Here is a 25716-nt window from a genome sequence, read left to right as displayed (position 1 = left end):
CTGGTATTACAATACACTATATTTCTGTCCCTAGGTTGCTTACTGGTGTTACAATACACTATATTTCTGTCCTACAGGTTAGTTACTGGTGTTACAATACACTATATTTCTGTCCTACAGGTTACTTACTAGTATTACAATACACTATATTTCTGTCCTACAAGGTGACTTACTGGTGTTACAATACACTATATTTCTGTCCCTACAAGTTACTTACTAGTATTACAATACACTATATTTCTGTCCCTACAGGTTACTTACTAGTGTTACAATACACTATATTTCTGTCCTTACAAGGTTACTTACTACTAATGCAATAGACTATATTTCTGTCCCTACAAGGTTACTTACTACTAATGCAATAGACTGTATTTCTGTCCCTACAAGTTACTTACTACTAATGCAATAGACTGTATTTCTGTCCCTACAAGTTACTTACTAGTATTACAATACACTATATTTCTGTCCCTACAAGTTACTTACTAGTATTACAATCACTGCCAGTCCATCCAATCTCACATATGCACATTCCTGTAGCAGGATGGCAGGTGGAGTTATTTTACAGTCACAAAATTATTACACTCTGGACCCTAGCGACCTCTTTCACAGTGACTGTTACAATGTAAACCTAAGAGAGAATGGAAAGATAAAAATTAATTGAAACTCTAATTGCAAACTGAAAATAACTTTGATTGTGACAAAATGTAAAGTACTACTGCTTTTTTATAGGTGAGATTTAATAACTGATAACAAACGAAATTTCAGATTGTAAAAAATAATCGACCACTCTCAAAACTTACATTTTTACTCAGGTTTTGTTGTGTTGACTAGGGATGTTTTCTTAGTAAAGATAAACTTATACATTGAACAAAGGTGATAAAAATTTACAAATGACACTCTCTGTACAGGTATCATAGTTTGAACATATTTTTAATTTTTCTTCGCAAATGAATACTAAATAAATGTGATGTAATGACATAATATGATTTCTAACACCACTGTGAGTTAAAAATTGTTTAAATATAGTTAGATTTAACAGATCTACATAAGCAGTAAAATTTCACAATTTAAAAGTATATCCGGTATGTATAGAATTAACCCTTTAGCTACAGGATGAGAATAATATACATAAATTTCTGCACACGTTAAGAATTTTCACTATAGCCTTTGATATAGCAATTGTACCTTCACAAAATTTGGTAGACATCTAGTGAAGACTACAAGTATTTTGTATACAAAAAAAATCAGATTTGTCATGAAATATTTTGAGTGCAAGGTGATTTCAAGTTATGATAAAAAATATATTGTTTGTCCCTAAAATCAAATATTGTTTGAGTAAACACTGAAACCCTAAATAGATTTCAAACGTTTGTTTTCAGTAAAACTTTATATTTTATTTTCTAGTAATTAACCAACCTCATAACCATCATGAATATTAGGAAATTTCTTCATGCTAGAATGAATACATATTATGACACAAAAATACAAAACTTTAGTCTAAATGGCTTATGTATCATAACATTATACTAACGTTCCAGTGACACCTAGCTAACATTATACAATTTGCATTGACATGGTGGATATATCCAGTAAAATAAAACTGACATTTAGACCTTGTTTTAGATGTTTTAGTGGACTAGTATTTTGTAATATACAGTTACATTCCAATTATCATACAATATTTATTACTATTTAGAAATAAATTATTAAACTTATTTTTCTTAAAATATAGAACAATAAATCAAGAAGAAAAGTAAACAATTATATCTTCTCACTATGACCTTTATACTCTGTTGTTAAACCTTATGACCTTTATACTCTGTTGCTAGACAAAGGTCATTAAGCCTTTTAAAATTTTGCATGGGGAGGATATCACATTTTTTAGGTTTTATAAAACAAAATAAAGATAGAAGGTACTTATTTCATATTCTAGCTTGTCAATATTAATAATTTGAGTTCCTTATTTGTACAAAATTATAGACTTTGACATCACAAACATCTAAATTTAAACAGTGCTGTATTCAACATACCATGTGACTCCCTAAAATATATATTTAAATGTGTTCTTTTAACATTTACTTTGATATTAAGAAATTAACTCATATATAAAGTCTTAATTATAATCTACAGCTTGATTCCAAACTTATTGACATAAATTCATAAAATAGTAGTTCAGTGGAATTTTTAATACAAGTCAACAAATGCGATAATAGGGCCTTTGAACATTGACCTATTGCCAAAGAATTAATTCAAACCAACAGTTCACTTATAACCACCATGACTGATAACATGTGCTTTCAGTAAAATATCTCTACTTTTTAAGGATTAAACTTGTTGTTGAAGTCTTCCTGGGGTCACAGTGGACATTTCAGTTTAAACAGTGTTCTACAATGTTTCCTCTAATTTCTTCAATCCATGTGCAGAATGAATGTTTTCCTGTGCACCAGTATCAAGACAGTGTGCAGATGTTTTCACGTGTGTGTGTTGTTTTTTGAGGGAGGAGGATATATTTACTGACCATCCATCATATTGAATTCTTAGGTCACTTACCACCAGTTGTTTATTTAAGCTTACTGACAGCCAGAATCATTAAAACCATCTATGTAATGTGACTCCTTACCATCACTTAGGATGTGTGTGGCTGTAATAAGTATGTGGCATTTGATTGGTTGTTTTGTAGCCTAGAGGAAATACCATTCTGCTGTAATAAGTATGTGGCATTTGATTGGTTGTTTTGTAGCCTAGAGGAAATACCATTCTGCTGTAATAAGTATGTGGCATTTGATTGGTTGTTTAGTAGCCTAGAGGAAATACCATTCTGCTGTAATAAGTATGTGGCATTTGATTGGTTGTTTTGTAGCCTAGAGGAAATACCATTCTTCAACAATAGAACAAACTTTTCAAGCTTTTATATTTTTCCTCTCGATAAAAGAAACTCTGCATACTGAAACTTCAATCATAGCAAGTTAATAGGGCTTTTACAAATAAAACAAGTAATTTAAAGTGCTTTAGCAACACTGAATCTTAAAATAATAAAAAACACATTATGTAACATTGAAATAACAGGAATCAGTAAAACTCAAATAATTAACAAAGTTAACCACCTTTAAAACCTTCCATACATCTGCAGTGTCCTGTTTCATGGTCACAGAAAAACGAGTGGTTCTCTTCACAGTCACATTCACGGCTACAGTTCAGACCAAACTGTCCTTCCTGATAAATGAAAGTAAACATAAATAATGACCTGACCACTGACAAAGAGACAAACCAAGATTAGACATATTAGTTATAACACAATAAAACATAGCTTCACACTTGAGACTGCTTTAACTCAAATGTTTTCTTAGAAGCTCAGAAGAGCAAGTACAATAAGGCCTAGACCTTAAACCATGCTGTCAGTAAGTAATAATAAATGAGGTTTTACAAATCTTTTGACAATAAGGAATACACTAATATCAAAAACACACACTGACTTCGCACATGGAGAAAAATCAGGGCGAATATTTCTTATTGTCTCTGTATTACTTTGTCAAAAATTCAAGCTACCTCATGGTTTTGGTATAAAATAGTGCTAGAAGATTTATTTAGTAGACTGGAAAAGTAGTTTCCCATTTCTGTGTTCCATGTAATATGAAAAAGGCATGATGTTGTGTTTTGTATCTATGAATTAGTACTGTATGTATTTACTACCATTAAGTACCAAATTAAGTCTACATTAAACTATTAACCAACTAGAAAATGTTTCTTCATTTGCCACAAAACTCTATTGAAGTATTTCAGCAATACGTTTACAATAAGCTGTGTTTACAATGATATAATAATTTTATTAAACTTGTTCAGGTATCATAGAATTAACAGATTATTAAGGTATTCACAAGAAAAATATTGTACTTTAAATAATTTATTACCAACCCGTTCGTGCAGGAGTATTAAATTTGTTCAACATATTTTCTATTGTTCATTTTAAAAATGTACATAAAATATTACGCATTAGAGCAGATAAGTCACAACTTACCTTGCAAGTCTTGTCACACAAAAGGCCCAAGTATCCAGGCCTACAGCTACAAGCTCCAGTTACAGGGTCACAACCTGCATCATTCATACACTGACAGTGTTGACTACACTGACTGCCAAATCTACCTAGAGGACAGAGCATGTTGCAGTAGAATCCATGAAACCCTAGACAAGATATAAAAAAATAAATGTTAAAATAATCCAAACAGTTGAGACTTTCAAATAATTTTCATTAAAAACAAAACAATATACACACACTTTGACTAAACACTGATCTTACTCCATTTTTCATGGTTTCTATTCAAACTTGTACACTGTTGTCTTTAAAAAACAGAACAGACAAATGTTAAAATGACACTGTCCAACTGAAAGATACACAGAATTGGTTGGTTTCTATTCAAACTTGTACACTGTTGTCTTTATAAAACAGAACAAACAGACAACTGTTAAAATGACAGTGTCCAACTGAAAGATACACAGAATTGGTTGGTTTCTATTCAAACTTGTACACTGTTGTCTTTATAAAACAGAACAAACAGACAACTGTTAAAATGACAGTGTCCAACTGAAAGATACACAGAATAGAATGTCAACAAACCAAATGTTCACCAATGCATCTATAAGTTCTCAAGGATTTAGCCTAATACAAATTTATTTTATTTAAAACTGAGTTAAATTATTTAAGCCCAAACCACAAACATGTCCAAATCTGAAGCCACACTAACAGAAATTAACCGAATGACACTGAACTGTTATTAAAAAGTCTTGAATTTCTCAAGATTATTTTGAACTTGTCTGAAATCTGTTGGAGTTAATAATATACAGATATCAAAGTACACACTTGAAAATACACACTCGTACCACAAACCAATATGTGCAGTTAAAAACACACCCACTCATCAAATGATGCATAAACCCAAAAATACATGATACTTTATATGACTTTACACCTTGCTGGATATGAAGGCTTGTTTAGAACATGATAGTCACAGCAGACTTGGGTGGTGGTTGAAAGCTACACTAGTTTGGTTTGATAACTGAGTGGGATGCTGATATGGTTCATTTGCTGCACTGTCAATTTATGCCTTTCTACCTAATTGGGGTCTGAAATGCTAATTTAAAGAGGTAAGTTACCCCCTACCTTATTTCCTAGAGGTAAGTTACCCCCTACCTTATTTCCTAGAGGTAAGTTACCCCCTATCTTATTTCCTTTTTCTTACTTTTATTTCAATTATTTTTTTCTTTTTCTTCTTCACTTAGGACAGCAGTCATCTTCCCACAAATGTTTACAGGCAGTGAAGGGTGATATAGATATGGGACATTATGGGCTTAAAAACCCACATCTAGTTCTGATAATTTCTATTTCTATATATATTACTACTATTTTGTTTCTTATGTGAGACTGGCGAATGGAGGTAAAGACTGATAGATGGTGTATCCCCACCACAATGTGGTTCCTACTTCTCAGTCACCTCCAAAACCTAGGATACATTTATTAATCCCACATTATAACTTGTGCCCTGGGATATTCTTAATTGGTACAGCATATTTTATTTACTTTATTTCTGTTTAAGCTTGTTTTTTAAGTTATAACAAACTCTAACATATGCATTTCAAAAATGTTTGATTTTATATATATTTGTACATCTTTATGAATACCTGTATCAACACACACCAGTATATAAATACGTTTTCATACAAACATTACCACACATACATTTGTTATCATTATATTTAATTTTGTTGAAACAGTCATATAGACTGAAATAATTACTTTAATTACAAAACTTCCTTTGCTAGTTCTATTAATAGAAACATTTGTTGCAATCCAAAGCAGAAACAAGTTTTCCAATCCAGCAGCACATATCACTTCTGTACACAATAAGAAAAACTGAAGTTTAAAATGTTTATGTATTTCCACTTTACTACACCATAAAAAAAAGTGAGTCAACACTGGTCAAATTGTAATTAGAAATGTCTTACGATTTTAGCCAAACAGCCATCATAAATGCAGTTAACATTTTGAAAACATGTCAGTCATAAGAAGCTCCCAGTTAAGGTGAAATACTGTTAACATTTCTGTCACAAACAGTTTTACATATTACACTGATGCAGGAGCAATGAATTATTATTTAGACTTTCAAGCAAACTATATTTGAGAGCAAGCCCTTGTTGTGCTACACCTCTTGTGCTTTGGAATCAGCAAGTTATAGATATGTTTTTCACTCACCTGTTTAATGTTTTTGCAAGCAAACTGTAGTATTTTGAATTTTTTAAGTCTAACAGTAACACAGAGATTTCTTGGACGTAACTGTTTAACAAGTCATTCACTTCTATACGTGTTATTTATTGAATTGCATACAAAGCTAATCAAGAGTTATCTGCACTAGTTAACCCTAATTTAGGATTGATAAACTTGAGAGAAGGTAGCTAGTCAACACCACAGACCAACAAATTGTTGGACTACTTGTTTATCAATTAATAGTATGATTAACCATCACATTTTATTGCAACAAAGGCATTACGGTACTTTCAATGATGGAATTCAAACCCTCAATTCACATCTTGACAGCCAGGAGCCTTAACTAGTAAACCATACCAGGTCTTTCAAAATACTACATAAAATAACAAGTTATTAGTCCAATAACTATGTTCTAAAATTCCTGTTTTACTGAAGAAACTTCATTATAAATGTCTGAGCTCAAAGAAAGCTATTATGTTTACTTGTACACAGAAAAAATAATTTGTAAAAAAAAATATGTCAGTGAAATTCAAATAGAGAGAACAATTCTTAAATGTTTCTCCAAATTTCTTACCTGGAGGACATGTACACTGTCCAGTAATATGTGAACAAGTTCCTTTGTTACTGCATGCACAGTTCTGAGTGCATCCTAATCCAAACTTGTCTTGAAGACACTGAACTTCACATCTAGAAAGATAGGGTTTAATCTTCTGTCACTGAAATGTTTACTCATTTGTTAAATAACTCTGAAAGTTTACGTACACTTAACACTAGATGTGTTTATGTTTTATGGTGTGAGTGAACCCGAAACTTTACTGAAAGTTTACATACACTTAACACTAGATGTGTTTATGTTTTATGGTGTGAGTGAACCCAAAACTTTACTGAAAATTTGCTTTACGTACACTTAACACTAGATGTGTTTGTTTTATGGTTTATGGAACCCAAAACTTTACTGAAAGTTTGCTTTACGCACACATAACACTAGATGTGTTTATGTTTCATGGTGTGAACCCAAAACTTTACTGAAAGTTTGCTTTACTTACACTTAACACTAGATGTGTTTGTTTTATGGTTTGCGTGAACCCAAAACTTTACTGAAAGTTTGCTTTACGTACACTTAACACTAGATGTGTTTATGTTTCATGGTGTGAACTCAAAACTTTACTGAAAGTTTACGTACACTTAACAATAGATGTGTTTATGTTTTATGGTGTGAGTGAACCCAAAACTTTACTGAAAGTTTGCTTTACGCATTAATTCTTAACACTAGATGTGTTTGTTTTATGGTTTGAGTGAACCCAAAACTTTACTGAAAGTTTGCTTTACGTACACTTAACACTAGATGTGTTTATGTTTTATGGTGTGAGTGAACCCAAAACTTTACTGAAAGTTTACGTACACTTAACGCTAGATGTGTTTATGTTTTATGGTTGTGAACCCAAAACTTTACTGAAAGTTTGCTTTACGTACACTTAACGCTAGATGTGTTTATGTTTTAAGGTGTGAGTGAACCCAAAACTTTACTGAAAGTTTGCTTTACGCATTACACTTAACACTAGATGTGTTTATGTTTTATGGTTTGAGTGAACCCAAAACTTTACTGAAAGTTTGTTTTACGCACACTCTAACACTAGATGTGTTTATGTTTTATGGTGTGAACCCAAACCTTTACTGAAAGTTTACGCATTACTTAACACTAGATGTGTTTATGTTTCATGGTGTGAACCCAAAACTTTACTGAAAGTTTACGTACACTTAACACAAGATGTGTTTATGTTTTATGGTGTGAGTGAACCCAAACCTTTACTAAAAGTTTGCTTTACGTACATTTAACACTAGATGTGTTTATGTTTTATGGTGTGAGTGAACCCAAAACTTTACTGAAAGTTTACGTACACTTAACACTAGATGTGTTTATGTTTTATGGTGTGAGTGAACCCAAAACTTTACTGAAAGTTTCCTTTACGTACACTTAACACTAGATGTGTTTATGTTTTAAGGTGTGAGTGAACCCAAAACCATCTTAATCACCTGTTAAACACAAAATGAAAATGTACAGTCTCAACAACCATGTAAAAAAGGTTTCTGTTTAAAAATGTCACTAACCAATGGCTGTTTAACAGTTTGAAACAGAGAATACAACAGAATGAGCTCTTACAAATCTGTTTAAAAAACCTGCTTATGCTTTCCTTATTGAACTAAGCCACAAGTGTCTCATCACTTTACCCCTGTACACTTTGGTTGCATATTTACCTGTTTCCTCTGTAACCTGGCTCACATATACATGTACCGGTTACAGGATCACACAAAGCATTATTCTCACAGTCACAGCGTTTCAAACACCCTTTCCCATACATCAGTGGCATACATGGACGGAGCATGTCACTCCATCCCAGCCAGGTTTACAGTCGCACTTTCCAGTCCATGGGTGACAACTACAATGGAATGTAGTCCATTAATATAGTTGTTTAGAACCATTCTTTATATCTCATAATTTTAAAGACTGAGGAAATTATATGTTTATCCTGCACTCTGACTTTAACAAACATTAAGTATTTGACACAATAAATTGTCACATTAATCTGGAATAACATTTATAAGATATTATACCTACAGAACAATTTTATTTCTACCTTCCACAACTAAAACGAATATACACTTTAAGTATACTCACATAATTACAAATATACTTCACAAGATATAAGTATTAGGCATATTACATTTTTAAATAATACATTATTAATCTAGTCACTTAGGGATTTTCTAGAAGTAGAAGAGCACATAATAACAGTATTACAACCACTCTATATTTGCCATATCTACTGACGATGAAGTGTATAACAACAGTATTACAACCACAATATTTACCATATCTACTGAGGATGAAGTATATAACAACAGTATTACAACCACTCTATATTTACCACATTTACTGAGGATGAAGTATATAACAACAGCATTACAACCACTCTATATTTACCATATCTACTGAGGATGAAGTATATAACAACAGCATTACAACCACTCTATATTTACCATATCTACTGAGGATGAAGTATATAACAACAGTATTACAACCACTCTATATTTACCATATCTACTGAGGATGAAGTATATAACAACAGTATTACAACCACTCTATATTTACCATATCTACTGAAAATGAAGTATATAACAGTATTACAACCACTCTATATTTACCATATCTACTGAAGATGAAGTATATAACAACAGCATTACAACCACTCTATATTTACCATATCAACTGAGGATGAAGTATATAACAACAGCATTACAACCACTCTATATTTACCATATCTACTGAGGATGAAGTATATAACAGCAGCATTACAACCACTCTATATTTACCATATCTACTGAGGATGAAGTATATAACAACAGTATTACAACCATTCTATATTTACCATATCTACTGAAGATGAAGTATATAACATCAGTATTACAACCACTCTATATTTGCCATATCCACTGACGATGAAGCATTTTGTTCAATCCAGAGTTCTTCAGGCCAGCTTAGATACAACAGCCACCGTGGCAGTCGGGTTCACCAGGCCAGCTTAGATACAACCGCCACCGTGGCAGTCGGGTTCACCAGGTTAGCTTAGATACAACCGCCACCGTGGCAGTCGGGTTCACCAGGCCAGCTTAGATACAACCGCCACCGTGGAGGTTGGGCTCTTCAGGCCAGCTTAGATACAACCGCCACTGTGGAGGTCGGGCTCTTCAGGCCAGCTTAGATACAACCGCCACCGTGGAGGTCGGGCTCTTCAGGCCAGCTTAGATACAACCACCACAGTGGAGGTTGGGTTCTTCAGGCCACCTTAGATACAACCACCACAGTGGATGTTGGGTTCTTCAGGCCACCTTAGATACAACCACCACAGTAGTGGCTGGGGATTCCTCAAGAAGTAAACCCCAAATCTGATATTTATTTACATGAGATACATAAATATGTAGGTCTAGTAATTACTGTTCGTAAGTTGGTTAAAGTAATTAAATTTACATCATGGTAGCAGTGATTATTAAACTAATAAAGTAAGGTAGTAATTTAAGTGTGTAATAATAATAAAGGTTTAATATAAACACTGTAACCACACACAGTTAACAGAAAACTGCCGGTCAGTATAAAAAAACTTAGATAAGTTGTCATTACTCTAACATTTAAAATATTTTACAGCTTTTAATTTAAAATAAAAGTATGACTTACGTAAGACTGGTTTCTTTTTGACACTGACATATTTCTTCACAATTTCTCCCGTAATAGTCATCTGCACAAGCTACAAAAAAAAAAATTCAGAATTTGTTTAAAACCATTGTATCGAGATTCCAAACTTCTTACGATTATCTTACAGAACACTGGTCACAATGTTACAAGTGTGTTATTCTCCTTATTATGACAAGGAAGTATTTCTGAGACGCAGAACATCCAAGTTTTAGGTGTAGGTTTTCTTTACACACACGTTTTTATATTGTTCTGTTGCAGAAAAGATTTTCAGTTTACATTTGGCAATTCCATTATGAGTACTTCAGTTGACATCTCTTTGTGGTAAATTTTATAAGGACTAAACACATGGTACTATGAACAAACAAATGGTTCCAAAACCTCCAAGTGACAAAGAATAAAATCATATCTACGAACAAGCATGAGAAATTGATACAAACCTCTTTCACCGCAACGAGGACCAGCAAAGCCTGGAGGACAAACACAATCACCTGTGGATGCATTACAACTTGCACCATTTTCACAATTGCAAACCTGTACATAAAATAAATGAAACATTTGATATCACCAAGAAACATTGTTCATGTCTCACTGTAAGCCAATCACATTTACTCCAAGTTTATTAGCTCAGAACATTACTGCCCATATAGAAAATGATATAAAATACAACAATGTTTATGATAATTCTAAGCCTTCTTAACATACCCTCACAACAATTCTGTGAAAGATTAGAAATATTCTGTACACAAAGAATAAGAACAGTTTAACCAAGTATTTCAACTAAAGCTTTTTGTTTTGAAATAAGCTGAACACAGACTCTGAATTCTGTCATACAGTGCAATGAAATATTTAAAATTAAAAACTAGAAAAATGTACAAACCTTTTAATGATTTGTTTAATAATCTGACAACATCTTCATTGTGTTATGTACTTACATTCTCTCAGTTTAATTGTAATGTTCTACTTTCCCCTGCTTCAACATCTTCATTGTGTTATGTACTTACAGAACTTATATTCTCACAATTTAATTGCAATGTCCTACTTTCCCCTGCTTCAACATCTTCATTGTGTTATGTACTTACAGAACTTACATTCTCACAGTTTAATTGTAATGTCCTACTTTCCCCTGCTTCAACATCTTCATTGTGTTATGTACTTACAGAACTTACATTCTTACAGTTTAATTGTAATGTTCTACTTTCCCCTGCTTCAACATCTTCATTGTGTTATGTACTTACAGAACTTATATTCTCACAATTTAATTGCAATGTTCTACTTTCCCCTGCTTCAACATCTTCATTGTGTTATGTACTTACAGAACTTACATTCTCACAGTTTAATTGTAATGTCCTACTTTCCCCTGCTTCAACATCTTCTTTGTGTTATGTACTTACAGAACTTACATTCTCACAGTTTAATTGTAATGTCCTACTTTCCCCTGCTTCAACATCTTCATTGTGTTATGTACTTACAGAACTTACATTCTCACAGTTTAATTGTAATGTCCTACTTTCCCCTGCTTCAACATCTTCATTGTGTTATGTACTTACAGAACTTACATTCTCACAGTTTAATTGTAATGTCCTACTTTCCCCTGCTTCAACATCTTCATTGTGTTAAGTACTTACAGAACTTACATTCTCACAGTTTAATTGTAATGTCCTACTTTCCCCTCCTTCAACTTTATCATTTATCGAGATACAAGTTAAGGAGAATTTTCTCACAATCTTATGGTTTTGTACAGTGTGGGTTATAAATTTAAGTTATTAAACCTTCCTATACATATTAAAACATAAATAGCACATGATTAAGTAAGTATAATTCTAAAACATAAAGTGAATTTAATCTCAGCTAACATATTTCTACTAAGTTATGGCAACGACAACCATTATTAATACTAAGCACAATTTCAATTTAATGTAAGGAATACTCATGAGTCACTTTAAAAATAACCATCACTAAAATTGTAGTTTAAAACAGCTACTCTGATTGTTCTTAAACATGTACAGAAATAAACAGCACTGAGTGCAAAATCACGACTATATGCAGAGAGTGGGTGTGGCTTCAACTAAGAGTTCTCATGAGATTTGTTTTTCCTTTCTCAGAACTAAAAGGACATGTAAACAGAGTAACAGCCTAGTTTCTGTCGAAGCATTGATGTCTCGTGTATGAGAATAATTACTTAAATTACAGAGACCAAAATGTTGAGGCAACAAAACTGAGGATTCCATGTGTTTGAAATAAAGGAATTTAATCATAAAGAATATATAAAATATTACCTTATAATAATATATATAATAACAATAATGTAATTCACACACAATGATAGCATAGTTACTTAAACTTTGAACGTAACTCTGTAAAACCTCATGATAGTAATTCACACACAATGATAGTATAGTTACTTAAACTTTGAACGTAACTCCGTAAAACCTCATGATATGCATGGAAAAGAGTTCATACAAACTTAGGGTTAAGGTTTGGGAAAAGGAATTTATAGATTTCCAATGTAGTACGTAGCATCAGTACATTCTATAAAAGAATGTAAAAGAGCACAAAATTCCCTAGAGAAAAGAATACTATAAACACACGAGTCTGAAAAAATGATTTATACAATCTTAATGAGAACTAAAAAGAGAACAGAACATATATTAAAACACAACTGTATAAACCTCAGTTACAATACACACACACAATCATGTGAACTTCACTGTTAAAACAGTAGACTGTTTTCTTTACATACTATGAATGTTCTGAAACTCATAAGCCTTCTCTGTCACAACCATGACTGCTGCCCAAACAACTACTGTAAGGAACATGTTTCTTGGTGTTTCAGAATTTTTGTCAAACTGCAGGATTTATGAACAAAATGAACAGTGTTACATTCTTACCCAGAAGGGTTGCTGTTAAATTAGGAAGGACCCGTAAAACACATAGCAGATGGCAACTCTACTCACAGCCTGATATATAACAAGTTGCTTGTTACACACCCCAAAATTACAAACCATGGTTAAAAAAAAAAACAATGTAACAGAGCACAAAAAAGAAAATACCTTTGAGCAGCTGGCCCCAAATGTTCCTAGCGGACACTCATCTTGGCAGCGTTTCCCTCTGTATCCTGGAGCACATAAACACTCCCCTGTCACATGATGACAAGATGCCTCATTGTAGCAAGTACACTGCTTTGTGCAGTTGCTACCATAGAAACCAGCTGGACAATGATTGGCACAAACATCTCCCTATTACAGTACAGACAAAAACATACATGTAAACATAAAGAAAACAGAAAAACTAATACATGAATGATTCAACAGACCTTGATCTTTGTAATTACAAATCTACACACACATACAAACAGGTTTTGTTCTGAATTATGGAGCAAGATAAATACGTGAATAAAAGCACAAAGTTTAATACTAAAAACATCACACATTTCAGAAAAAAATCTAACTTCTACACACACACACGTACTTTTATTTGTTCCCCAAGATGTAGGTACTGGTATGGCACTGCAATATATTCTCTGTGACTACCACTTCTGATATAACAATATACAAAGTTGACTTTCTTCTACATTTCTCTAAACTAAGTGTCAACTCACAGTAATACAAAGTAAATAATACTGTTTTAAAAACCACAACATTTAATGGTTTTATGGGCTTCATAACATCTTTGTCACTGATTAGCTGCCGATAGTTCAAAGTGTCGTATCATGTCTAGTTGCATGTTTAAGTTCACATATGTACAAGACTATTTAACTATCATCATGCCATAAATGAAACTGTTCAGTTTTGACAAAGAAATAAAAAAATGATATGTGAACTTGCTTTGAATGTGTGACACCCACATGGGCCTACCCAAGTATTAAAGGTCAAACTACTGAAAACCAAGTTTAAAGGGTTTGCTGGAGGCCTTGCCCTACTAGCACTAGATGTGTTTCGATTTGTATTTTAAATCTCTACTGAAACGATAACAGTAAAATAGTTTCCTTTACACGTTTAGTTCACTGCACTACGACTCCTCGAAGCAGATATAACACCAACTAACAACAATGGAGGTAGAGAAACTGTGATTGGCTAAAACTAATAAACCTACATACATTTGTATTCCAGTTATGTTAACACCATTTTGTTAAAAAATGTTACCGCTTTCCTCCAGTGGGATACACCATATAAAGCTTCAAAACATTCAGGAAATTCACAAATGCCAATGATTTTCTTCTGAGTTGAAATCATTTCAAAATAAAAATTTGTAAAGGTTTTGATATATAAAGTTAAAAATAGAATATCTGTATTGAATATCTTCCATCTCCGAAGTTTTTGGGGTTTTTTTTTTTAATGATTGAAATAGCTACAAGTTTATTTTCTGTAATTATTTTAATTTTTGCCCTCACACACCCATTTAGAAATGATAAAACTAAAATAAAACATTTACTCAATAGGAAAACTTAACCAATGAAATTTTCTTTTTCTTTGTGATTATTGTTTTATTTTGGTTTAAAACACACCACAGCCATAAAACTACAGCGAAAACGATGTTTGTTTCAAACACCAAAAACAACGTATTTAACATGTAATAATGCCACAGTTTATATTTTTCATCTGTGCATTGTTCAGGCCAACCAAGTTATACAACAGGTTGTCCATGTTCTGCTTACTGCACAATGTAGAAATTCCATCTTTAGGTACTCTAGGCTCTCAGGCTTACCACTGGCACCACCAGGAGTGCCATAGATAAAGAGAAACTATTATTACACTTTCTCTTACGACTGTTCTAAACATTAAGTTTAAACATACACTGTTCACCAACTTGTTTAAGACATTTCACAAAATTCTACAAAACTATCAACACCAAATTTTATTTAAATATATTACTACTTTGACTGAGAAAGATACCTAAACAAAAAGTTAAAATAGTGTACAAATTATACTGTCCCATGTACATAATGTACAGGCATAGTGAAAAACTTTGATACAGGTTTTGATACTAATTCAGATTACCACAGAAGCTAAAAGCCCAAAATAACCCTAAATGTCAGTATCACACACATAATTAGATTTACAATATTCCTACAATTCTGATGGTGTGCTCTTAATTTTGTTTTCCCTGGTTTTCCATCTTTGTTTTGTTTTTTCTTTTGGTTGTGGTGCTAGACAGATTTCCCATGGTTTAGAGTTTCTAAATTGTAATACAGGAAAACAGTTAAAATAGAAAAACTTACCATCCATCCAGAGGGACATGTACAAAAACCAGTCACATGATTGCACGATCCTCCATTTTGACAGGAACATCTGTTGCTACACTCTCTACCGTGGGTACCTTCAGGGCACACTTGTGAACACCTAGAAATTAGTTACAACCTTGTTAACACTGAACTTATTTCCAAACCAACAATAGTTTAAGTTTTTAAAATATCCTTGTGTTAACAAACATAACACAATATGAAAATTATGAACACTCAAAAATTTATAATTTTGGTTTTCTTTTTAAAAAGTTACAAAAACAATTACTTTTCTCCCTAATCACATAAAGATTTTTAATTACAAACTTGTCTAAACTAAAATATCTTACAGTTGTGATACTTTCAATGAAGAACTCTTTTCCTTTTCCATTTAGGTATTTTAAAGAAATAAAAAATTAGTGTTACTTTAAAAGTTTTCAAGGGTAAAAATTACAATTTAATAACCTTTAAAAAATATTATTCGTTAATCTTTTTAAACTGCTATGTCTGAGAGCAAAATGTTTACATACCTTTATGATAATATAATATGATAATACAAAATGTTTACATACCTTTATGATAATATAATATGATAATACAAAATGTTTACATACCTTTATGATAATACAAAATGTTTACATACCTTTACGATAATATAATATGATAATACAAAATGTTTACATGCCTTTATGATAATACAATATGATAATACAAAATGTTTACATGCCTTTATGATAATATAATATGATAATACAAAATGTTTACATACCTTTATGATAATATAATATGATAATACAAAATGTTTACATGCCTTTATGATAATATAATATGATAATACAAAATGTTTACATACCTTTATGATAATATAATTAGAAGAAAACAATATGGAAAAACATCTTAACACCAAATAACACTTCTGTATAAGTGTTGCTAATGGAAGTGAATTAAAATAATATCCAAGGCCTACTCTGTACCTTCAAGATAAGTAATTTTAAAATCAAAACTGAAACCTACTTACCTACAATTCATTTGTATGCATGCTCAAACTTACAGAAGTCATTTTAAAACATGAGAAATAATTTTAAAAATAAAACTGATACCCTAATGCTTACTTACAGTGCATCTTTATATCCAGGAGGACACGAACATGCTCCAGACACATGGTCACATGAGCCTCCATTCTCACATTTACAAACCTGGCTACATTCATAACCATAGAAACCTTCTGAACAAGAATTATTGCATTTTGGACCTTGCCATCCTAGAGAAAACATTAGAATAATATGCACAAACACATAACTATCAAGTACAAAACTTGTCACACAGCTTTACTTCCAATAAACATAATTGTTTGTGTGCATGCAAGACAGTTGAATAAAACATTCAAAATTCTGTTAAAATTAAATCTGACTGGTCAAAAGTGATTTAAGTTGGAGCAAATAATGAATATGTTACACCACAATAATGTTCAATTGTTTTCATTCTTCTAAAAGATCATAAGAATCAATTTCAGAATGTACAAAATTGAAATCTGACACTTCCTCTTATTTCACACCCATATGACAACTTCACAAGTCACTGATGAAAATCAGTTGAAGTGACAGCAACTGCCTGTTGTAGAAACATAGTCCTCTATATTTGTGTTTCTAGAACAGAAGTGTAGAGTACAACACAATCACAGTCTTCAAAACATAGTCCTCTATATTTGTGTTTCTAGAACAGAAGTGTAGAGTACAACACAATCACAGTCTTCAAAACATAGTCCTCTATATTTGTGTTTCTAGAACAGAAGTGTAGAGTACAACACAATCACAGTCTTCAAAACATAGTCCTCTATATTTGTGTTTCTAGAACAGGCAATTGCCAGTCATTCAGGCACAGATAGCACAGTTGTTTGCACAATAAAACACCAAACCAACCAAGAAATATCCAAATTCCTTCAACCAAGTTTCATAATGAATAATCCTCCTGAAGAATCTATTAAAGGCATTGTTACTTTAAGAAATAAATTTAAGAATACAAAACAATTATCAGAAACTTTTCCAGGCAACTGTTTTGTTTAATTGTTAATAAACAAATAAGTATCTATTAATACTTTTAAAACAAAATATGCTTGTATGTTAGTTTCTTTCTACTTAAAAAAGAAAAATTATAAATCAGTCAGAAAAGTTTGGTATTAAAAATATCTACTACCAAATATTAAAGTAATTTTCAATTTAGTGTTATACTAAACTAAACTACTATCTCCATCAGAAGTTATCAAGTGTATGGTATAAACTTTTATAAAATAAATTAATATATCAAAATTACACCTATTTTTTGTTATCATTACAAGGATTTTAAGATCACTGCTATCACCTGAAGTTCCATAATGCATTTTTAAAACACTTTAAGGTAAAGGAGCACTTCCCACCCCACATCTTTTCAGGAAGACCCAAAACCATCCTGCTTGCTTTTAGCAAGTTGCTCAGAAAGGAATGGTTCAACAGATAACAATATATATTCATGGTAGTCATGGATTTGAGAAGAGAAACTTTTTTCTTCTTCTTAAGATCTCTTGTAAGAGCAAGACAGAAATGTGATAAATTACACAGTTGGAGTAAATGAGCCCTCTTGCTACAGGCTCAGTCAATTTGACCAAGCTTGTAACCACAAGATAAGCATCAAAGTTTCTGTACCATAACTTGTAACAGTATACATTTATTTATTCACTGACCTTTGAACCTCATCTAACTAATAATCTGAACGCAAAGTTGTAAATCACTTGGGAAACAAGCAGCTTATGTCCCTACATCGAGTTACATAATGCCTGAGGTTCTTGTAAGTGAAGAATTATTATTGTTAATATTCAATAACTCACCTAATCTGATGTTATTTAACAAATTTCTAATTTGTACCTTTTAGTTATTTTTATTATAATAAATAAAAAATATATACAAAAAGCAAGGAATACAGTAGTGAAACATTTCAGAAACCATCCCATTTCCTCTCTTCCCTCACTGTCAGAAACCATCCCATTTCCTCTCTTCCCCCACTTCAATCACTGCTGGTCCATAAAAATATAAAAACTTTAGAAAATTCAAAATTTAAAAGTCACTGAAAACCCAGTCCTTTGATAGTAATATGCTTCACATATTTTTATGTAATTAATAACAGAACATGACTGCATGTGTGGTCGTGACACTCACTGATGCCAAACTTTGGGGAACCACTCCTAGGTCTAAAATACTAATATCTGTAATAAAAAAAATAGAACAATTTTGCACCTGGTTTGCACGTACATGCACCAGTCATAGGGTCACATCTTCCTCCATTTTCACATTCACAGCTCTGTTCACATAAAGAACCCCACTTTCCTTCAGGGCAAGCTGGCAGTGAATGTTAAAAAAAAAATTAAACAATTATCTTCATGCAGTAGTGTATTGATAAAGACTAAATGAAACATATAAAACACAGCCAACTTTATTTTATACACATATTACTGTCTTAGTAAAGGTTTATTTTACAAACCAATTCATTACCATCAAGTTGATCATTACAAAATTTAGAAATGATGCAGAGAAACAGATGTAATATAATTACTTTTAACAACAAGTTTTCAATATCGCAAGCATGTTGACAACAACAACACAACATGTTGACAATATAAAATCATACAGATTAATAGAACTTACCACTCCATACTTCCAGTCAGCATGTTAAAAGACAATGATTTAAATAAATATGACATTACTCAATAGTAAATACAGCAGAAAAATGTTTTAATAGCAACTACAATTCTCTAAACTGGATGGTTTCTGTTTTGTTTTTACAGTTTTATCACAAATAATGTAAAACAATGCTTTCTAAATCACATTTTATTCTCACGTTTTCTTAACACAATATTAATTTGAAAAGATAAATTTTTACAAGTAGACTGTTTTAGCAGGAAATTTATCTTATTGATTAGAATTAAATACTTGTTTGATTTTTTTTTGTTGGATTTCAAACAAAGTTATTCATGACTATCCATACTAACATAAATTAGACAACTCTTGGAGCACCACTAACCATCTCATGATTAAAAATGATAGACTAGAGGGAAAGCAGCCTGTAAACATCACCCGACATCAGCTCTTCAGCTACTTCCAACCATCCCAAAATCAGAAGTAGACTAGAGGGAAGACAGCTTGTAAACACCACCCAACATTAAATCTTGGGCAACTTCTGATTTTGGGATGACTGGAAATAGCCTGTCAACATCAACTCTTGAGCTACTCTGGTCGATAATGGTCCCACAGATGAAAGACCAAACATGTTGGTAACTGGATCAGAACCACCAAACTCTAATTATGAGTCAAATTCCCTAATCCCAAGTCCTACAAAGAAGGTTTAGAATTTAGTCAAAATATTGTACAATGTGTTATACTCAAGTAGATAATTAATTCTAGAAACTTGAATACTCTGACAACTTACAAATATTACATGTGTCACCACCCCACCCAGGCTGACAATCACATTTCTCAGGTGAAACACAGACTCCATGAATGCAAGGATTGTGACAATATGCTGAAAAACAAAGATAAGAACTATTTATTAACACATACATACTGCTAATACTGTAAGTTAACACATACATACTGCTAATACTGTAAGTTAACACATACATACTGCTAATACTGTAAGTTTATTCAACGATCATTTCTCCTTCTCTCTAATACATTTATTTATTCCCTCCTGCAATAAATGTATGACAACTACAATGCACTTCTCATCTTCCATTGTTTTATAAAGTAATTGTGAAAATCATGAAACAAACAATAAGACAAACTTAACCTTACATCACATAACAGTTATACGTTGTTTCTGTCTAGAAAAATAAATTATCCTGAACTGTTAACATTACAAGCTTTCTACTAGCAAACAAACTTTAACTCAATTAACTTTTTGCCAAAATGAGGGCTAAAAACATCACTTACGAAGACATTTATCGTCATCACCACTAAGAATGTATCCTTTACAGCAAACATTCACTGTTTTTGTTGTCACCTTTGTTTCTAGTTTATAGCCTTTGGTGTAGCCAACCCTAGAAACGAAAAACGTCACTAAATATTTCACATATATACTGCACAAAAACATCTCAAATAGGTGTCGATCCTGTTGGGTAGTTTCTGATGGACTACCAAACAAAGTTACCCTTAGATCTAATAAAGAAAATACATTTGTTTCTACAAGTTTTGTGACCTGGTAGAACAACACCCTCTTCAACAACAAAAAAGTCAAGGATCCAACCCTGCTCTACAATATTTTGTGTGTCAAACAAAAACATATGCAACAAACTTAACAAAATATTATTGGTAGAACACTCCCGGCTCTAAACAATCTTTTGTGGAATTGAAGACTGCTAAGATTATGACAACAACTTTACATCTCAGCATAAACTGAAATTAATGATATCTTGGTACAAAAAAATACACACTTTACACATCAATAAAAGCTACTAAAAATAAAATTAATAATTTTAAAACTGATATCATGTTACTATATAGTTAGATGACATAGAAAACAATGACCATCATGTGTCTGTAAATATCTCAAATTAGATTCACTCACAAAGTTACATTAGCCAGTAATTAAACATGCAGAATGATTTCAGTCGAGGTACTCATTTCTAATACATCAGTGATGTTATAGAAAACTTTGCAAGTTGTTGAATAAAAAAATTACATTGAATTAATACTTCTCTAACTTACCATAATGTTGTAATTTTTATAATTAACCATTAATTAAAACTATCACAATAATAAAACATACTTATAACAAAATTCAACTTAATATTACTGTACAAATAAATTAATACATTTCACGGTATACAAAGTTCTTCTTGTTTACTGATTTTTGTTCCATGTGATTTCAAGATTAATATACTAGTTGTCCCCATTTTAGAAGTGACAGAGGGAAACAAACTATTCAATGTCACTCATCAACTAGCTAGTACAACTAGCAGTTAAATGTTTCTAACTAGTGGAACTGAAAGTTAAGTTGTAGCATTGCTACAGACTAGTGGTACTAAAAGTGAAGTTGTAGCATTGCTACAGACTAGTGGTACTAAAAGTGAAGTTGTAGCATTGCTACAGACTAGTGGTACTAAAAGTGAAGTTGTAGCATTGCTACAGACTAGTGGTACTAAAAGTGAAGTTGTAGCATTGCTACAGACTAGTGGTACTAAAAGTGAAGTTTTAGCATTGCTATAGACTAGTGGTACTAAAAGTGAAGTTTTAGCATTGCTATAGACTAGTGGTACTAAAAGTGAAGTTTTAGCATTGCTATAGACTAGTGGTACTAAAAGTGAAGTTTCAGCATTGCTACACACTAGTGGTACTAAAAGTGAAGTTTCAGCATTGCTACACACTAGTGGTACTAAAAGTGAAGTTGTAGCATTGCTACTGGACCAGTGGTACTAAAAGTAAAGTTGTAGCATTGCTACAGACTAGTGGTACTAAAAGTGAAGTTGTAGCATTGCTACAGACTAGTGGTACTAAAAGTGAAGTTGTAGCATTGCTACAGACTAGTGGTACTAAAAGTGAAGTTGTAGCATTGCTACAGACTAGTGGTACTAAAAGTGAAGTTGTAGCATTGCTACAGACTAGTGGTACTAAAAGTGAAGTTGTAGCATTGCTACAGACTAGTGGTACTAAAAGTGAAGTTGTAGCATTGCTACAGACTAGTGGTACTAAAAGTGAAGTTGTAGCATTGCTATAGACTAGTGGTACTAAAAGTGAAGTTGTAGCATTGCTACAGACTAGTGGTACTAAAAGTAAAGTTGTAGCATTGCTACAGACTAGTGGTACTAAAAGTGAAGTTTCAGCATTGCTACACACTAGTGGTACTAAAAGTGAAGTTTCAGCATTGCTATAGACTAGTGGTACTAAAAGTGAAGTTGTAGCATTGCTACAGACTAGTGGTACTAAAAGTAAAGTTGTAGCATTGCTACAGACTAGTGGTACTAAAAGTAAAGTTGTAGCATTGCTACAGACTAGTGGTACTAAAAGTGAAGTTGTAGCATTGCTACAGACTAGTGGTACTAAAAGTGAAGTTGTAGCATTGCTACAGACTAGTGAAGTTGTAGCATTGCTACAGACTAGTGGTACTAAAAGTGAAGTTGTAGCATTGCTACAGACTAGTGGTACTAAAAGTGAAGTTGTAGCATTGCTATAGACTAGTGGTACTAAAAGTGAAGTTGTAGCATTGCTATAGACTAGTGGTACTAAAAGTGAAGTTGTAGCATTGCTACAGACTAGTGGTACTAAAAGTAAAGTTGTAGCATTGCTACAGACTAGTGGTACTAAAAGTGAAGTTCTAGCATTGCTACAGACTAGTGGTACTAAAAGTGAAGTTGTAGCATTGCTACAGACTAGTGGTACTAAAAGTGAAGTTGTAGCATTGCTACAGACTAGTGGTACTAAAAGTGAAGTTGTAGCATTGCTACAGACTAGTACTAAAAGTGAAGTTGTAGCACTGCTACAGACTAGTGGTACTAAAAGTGAAGTTGTAGCATTGCTACAGACTAGTGGTACTAAAAGTGAAGTTTTAGCATTGCTACAGACTAGTGGTACTAAAAGTGAAGTTGTAGCATTGCTATAGACTAGTGGTACTAAAAGTGAAGTTGTAGCATTGCTACAGACTAGTGGTACTAAAAGTGAAGTTGTAGCATTGCTATAACTAGTGGTACTAAAAGTGAAGTTGTAGCATTGCTACAGACTAGTGGTACTAAAAGTTAAATGGTTGCACTTTATACAGTTAAATGGCAGTAACGTAACTTCATATTGAGAAATATTGTAAACATACCTGTATTTTGAACAGCGTGGAGGAAAAGCGAGACACCATGTAAACGTACGAATTTGGTAAGGTTTACTGTAAGACACTCTTACTGTGTTGGTAACCCTATAACAAATTCAGATATCACTACATTTTGGAATACAAAATCAAACAGACATATCCTAAGACAGTAGTTTGTTACACATCCATCACTTAAAATGTTGCTACATAAACTACATTTTGTTTAAGGGTCCCTTGAAAGGTGGTGATAACTAAGACATATAGAAAAAAGGAAATACACATTTTAAAACCATGTTTTCTGCTTCAACACATGTAAAATATATGAACGTACTCTGTGCAAAATTTAAACAAATAACATGCAGTAGGCACGAAGTAGTTTCCAACTACACCACAATGCCACACTGTGTGATATCTTCTATCTCTGGCATGACTGGTCTGTTAACAATTCATACTTTTAAGACCATTGTGGTTTGGTTTGAATTTCTCTCAAAGCCACTCGAGGGCTATCTGTGCTATTCGTCCCTAATTTTGCAATGTAAGACTAGATGGAAGACAGCAAGTCATCACCACCCATTGCCAACTCTTGGGCTACTCTTTTACCAAAGAATAGTGGGATTGACCATCACATTATAATGCTCCCACGGCTGAAAGGGCAAGCATGTTTGGTGTGATGGGGATTTAAACCTGCAACCATCAGATTCTGAGACAAGTGCCTTAATCACCTGGGCAAGACTGCTGTGAAAAAAACAACTTATTTTTCTATCATGCCTTCCTCTTGAAAAAATGATTTATGATTCACCAATTAAGTATTATAACCTGGGGTTGATCCTTTAAACCTGCAATCTCCAGCTAGTCATAATAGGAATTATTTTTAATATTGCTGGCTGTTACAGTTTAAGTTCCATTTGAAGATTACACACATTTTTATTTTACAAAATATGATATAAAACAAGTTATTCCTTACTTCACTTTAATTTTTTGTCATGTTTTTTTTCAAATACATAAGAATTTAATGATAAAAATTGCAATAAAAATAAAGATTCCTAAACAATAGTTTTCATTGAACATATATCCTATCATACCATTCTGTCAAAGTTACAATACATGAAAATAAGACAAACATACGGTTCTTCTTTTCTACAGACATTAGGGCCATCTTCCAGTGCTAACACTAATGGAAAAACCAGAGCCAAAATATGTAAAGTGTTCATCCTTACTTCTCTGTGAAAAGAAACAAGTTCGTTTAGTAACAGAAATACTAACCAACAGATTAAGAAATAAAAATTATATAACCACTTCTACACAGACACTTCAATATAAACTTACCACAGTTTCATTTGCCTCCAACAAAGCTAATTTATTCAAATACAAACAATAAACATTCAAAAATACATGTTTTTTTTGGAATTCATAAAATCCACATTTCATTCTTTCAGAAGACAACAACTCTGAGATTTAATAAAGTGAATACTATAAATAGTTATCCAGTTGAACATGCAGAGTTGTGGTCCCTTCAGTCCCTCTTAACATATTTTACTGTGACTGACTCACTAATCAACATTTATATTTACAAAATAGAAATAGTTTTGAAACACACGACACATTCAGGTTTTCTTTGATAAAGCTTACGATTATTAATATGCATCTGATAAAATTTGTCCCTCTAGATAATAGTTTAAAACAGGTATTTTTATATAATCACTGTTTCTGTAAGTGCTTAAAGAATGTGAAATGTGTAAACTTGAGACCAGTTTAATTTTAACACATAAATGAAATTGTGATGGTAGTTTAATAAAACAGGCCTTCAATAACAAATCTTTTAAGGTAATAAATTGAACAGAGTAGTAAAATAAACATATACAGATACAGGACCAGTCTTTCATAAATATGCAACAAAACATTTCATTATAAAACATTAGCAACATTACATTTTAAAAACATTTTGAAAGTGTGCAACAATATAAAGGTAACACCCATTAGTGAATGCAATCTCAATGTATCTATAAACTGTAACAGGTATTAAAAACAAAACATGTGGCACATAATGCTACACTTTATTTCTAATAACTACAGGGTTATCTTTCAAACATACAAGTCTGATAGATGTGTTACGTATAGACAGAATAGCACGATACACTTATCTTATTTAACACCTTTCTTCACCTGAAGCATATT

At 32.3% G+C, this 25716-nt stretch overlaps 1 pseudogene across 1 annotated transcript; it reads right to left on the bottom strand.

Moving 5' to 3' along the window:
* Window positions 1-590: 590 nt before the first annotated feature.
* Window positions 591-24815, bottom strand: LOC143237712 (uncharacterized; annotated as a pseudogene). Its single transcript, XR_013020204.1, has 15 exons — window positions 24667-24815; window positions 23551-23646; window positions 20682-20788; window positions 20179-20271; window positions 18990-19091; window positions 16840-16984; window positions 15724-15844; window positions 13556-13741; window positions 10943-11036; window positions 10488-10557; window positions 8513-8694; window positions 6831-6943; window positions 4016-4179; window positions 3105-3213; window positions 591-628 (listed from the first exon to the last, which is right to left on the bottom strand). The product of XR_013020204.1 is annotated as an uncharacterized LOC143237712 (transcript).
* Between the last annotated feature and the right edge of the window lie 901 nt (window positions 24816-25716).

This window comes from Tachypleus tridentatus, chromosome 2 (assembly GCF_004210375.1).
Source record: "Tachypleus tridentatus isolate NWPU-2018 chromosome 2, ASM421037v1, whole genome shotgun sequence".
NCBI lineage: Eukaryota > Metazoa > Arthropoda > Merostomata > Xiphosura > Limulidae > Tachypleus > Tachypleus tridentatus.
The sequence above is the reverse complement of the archived record's forward strand: the minus strand, read 5'-3'. Positions and strand labels throughout refer to the sequence as shown.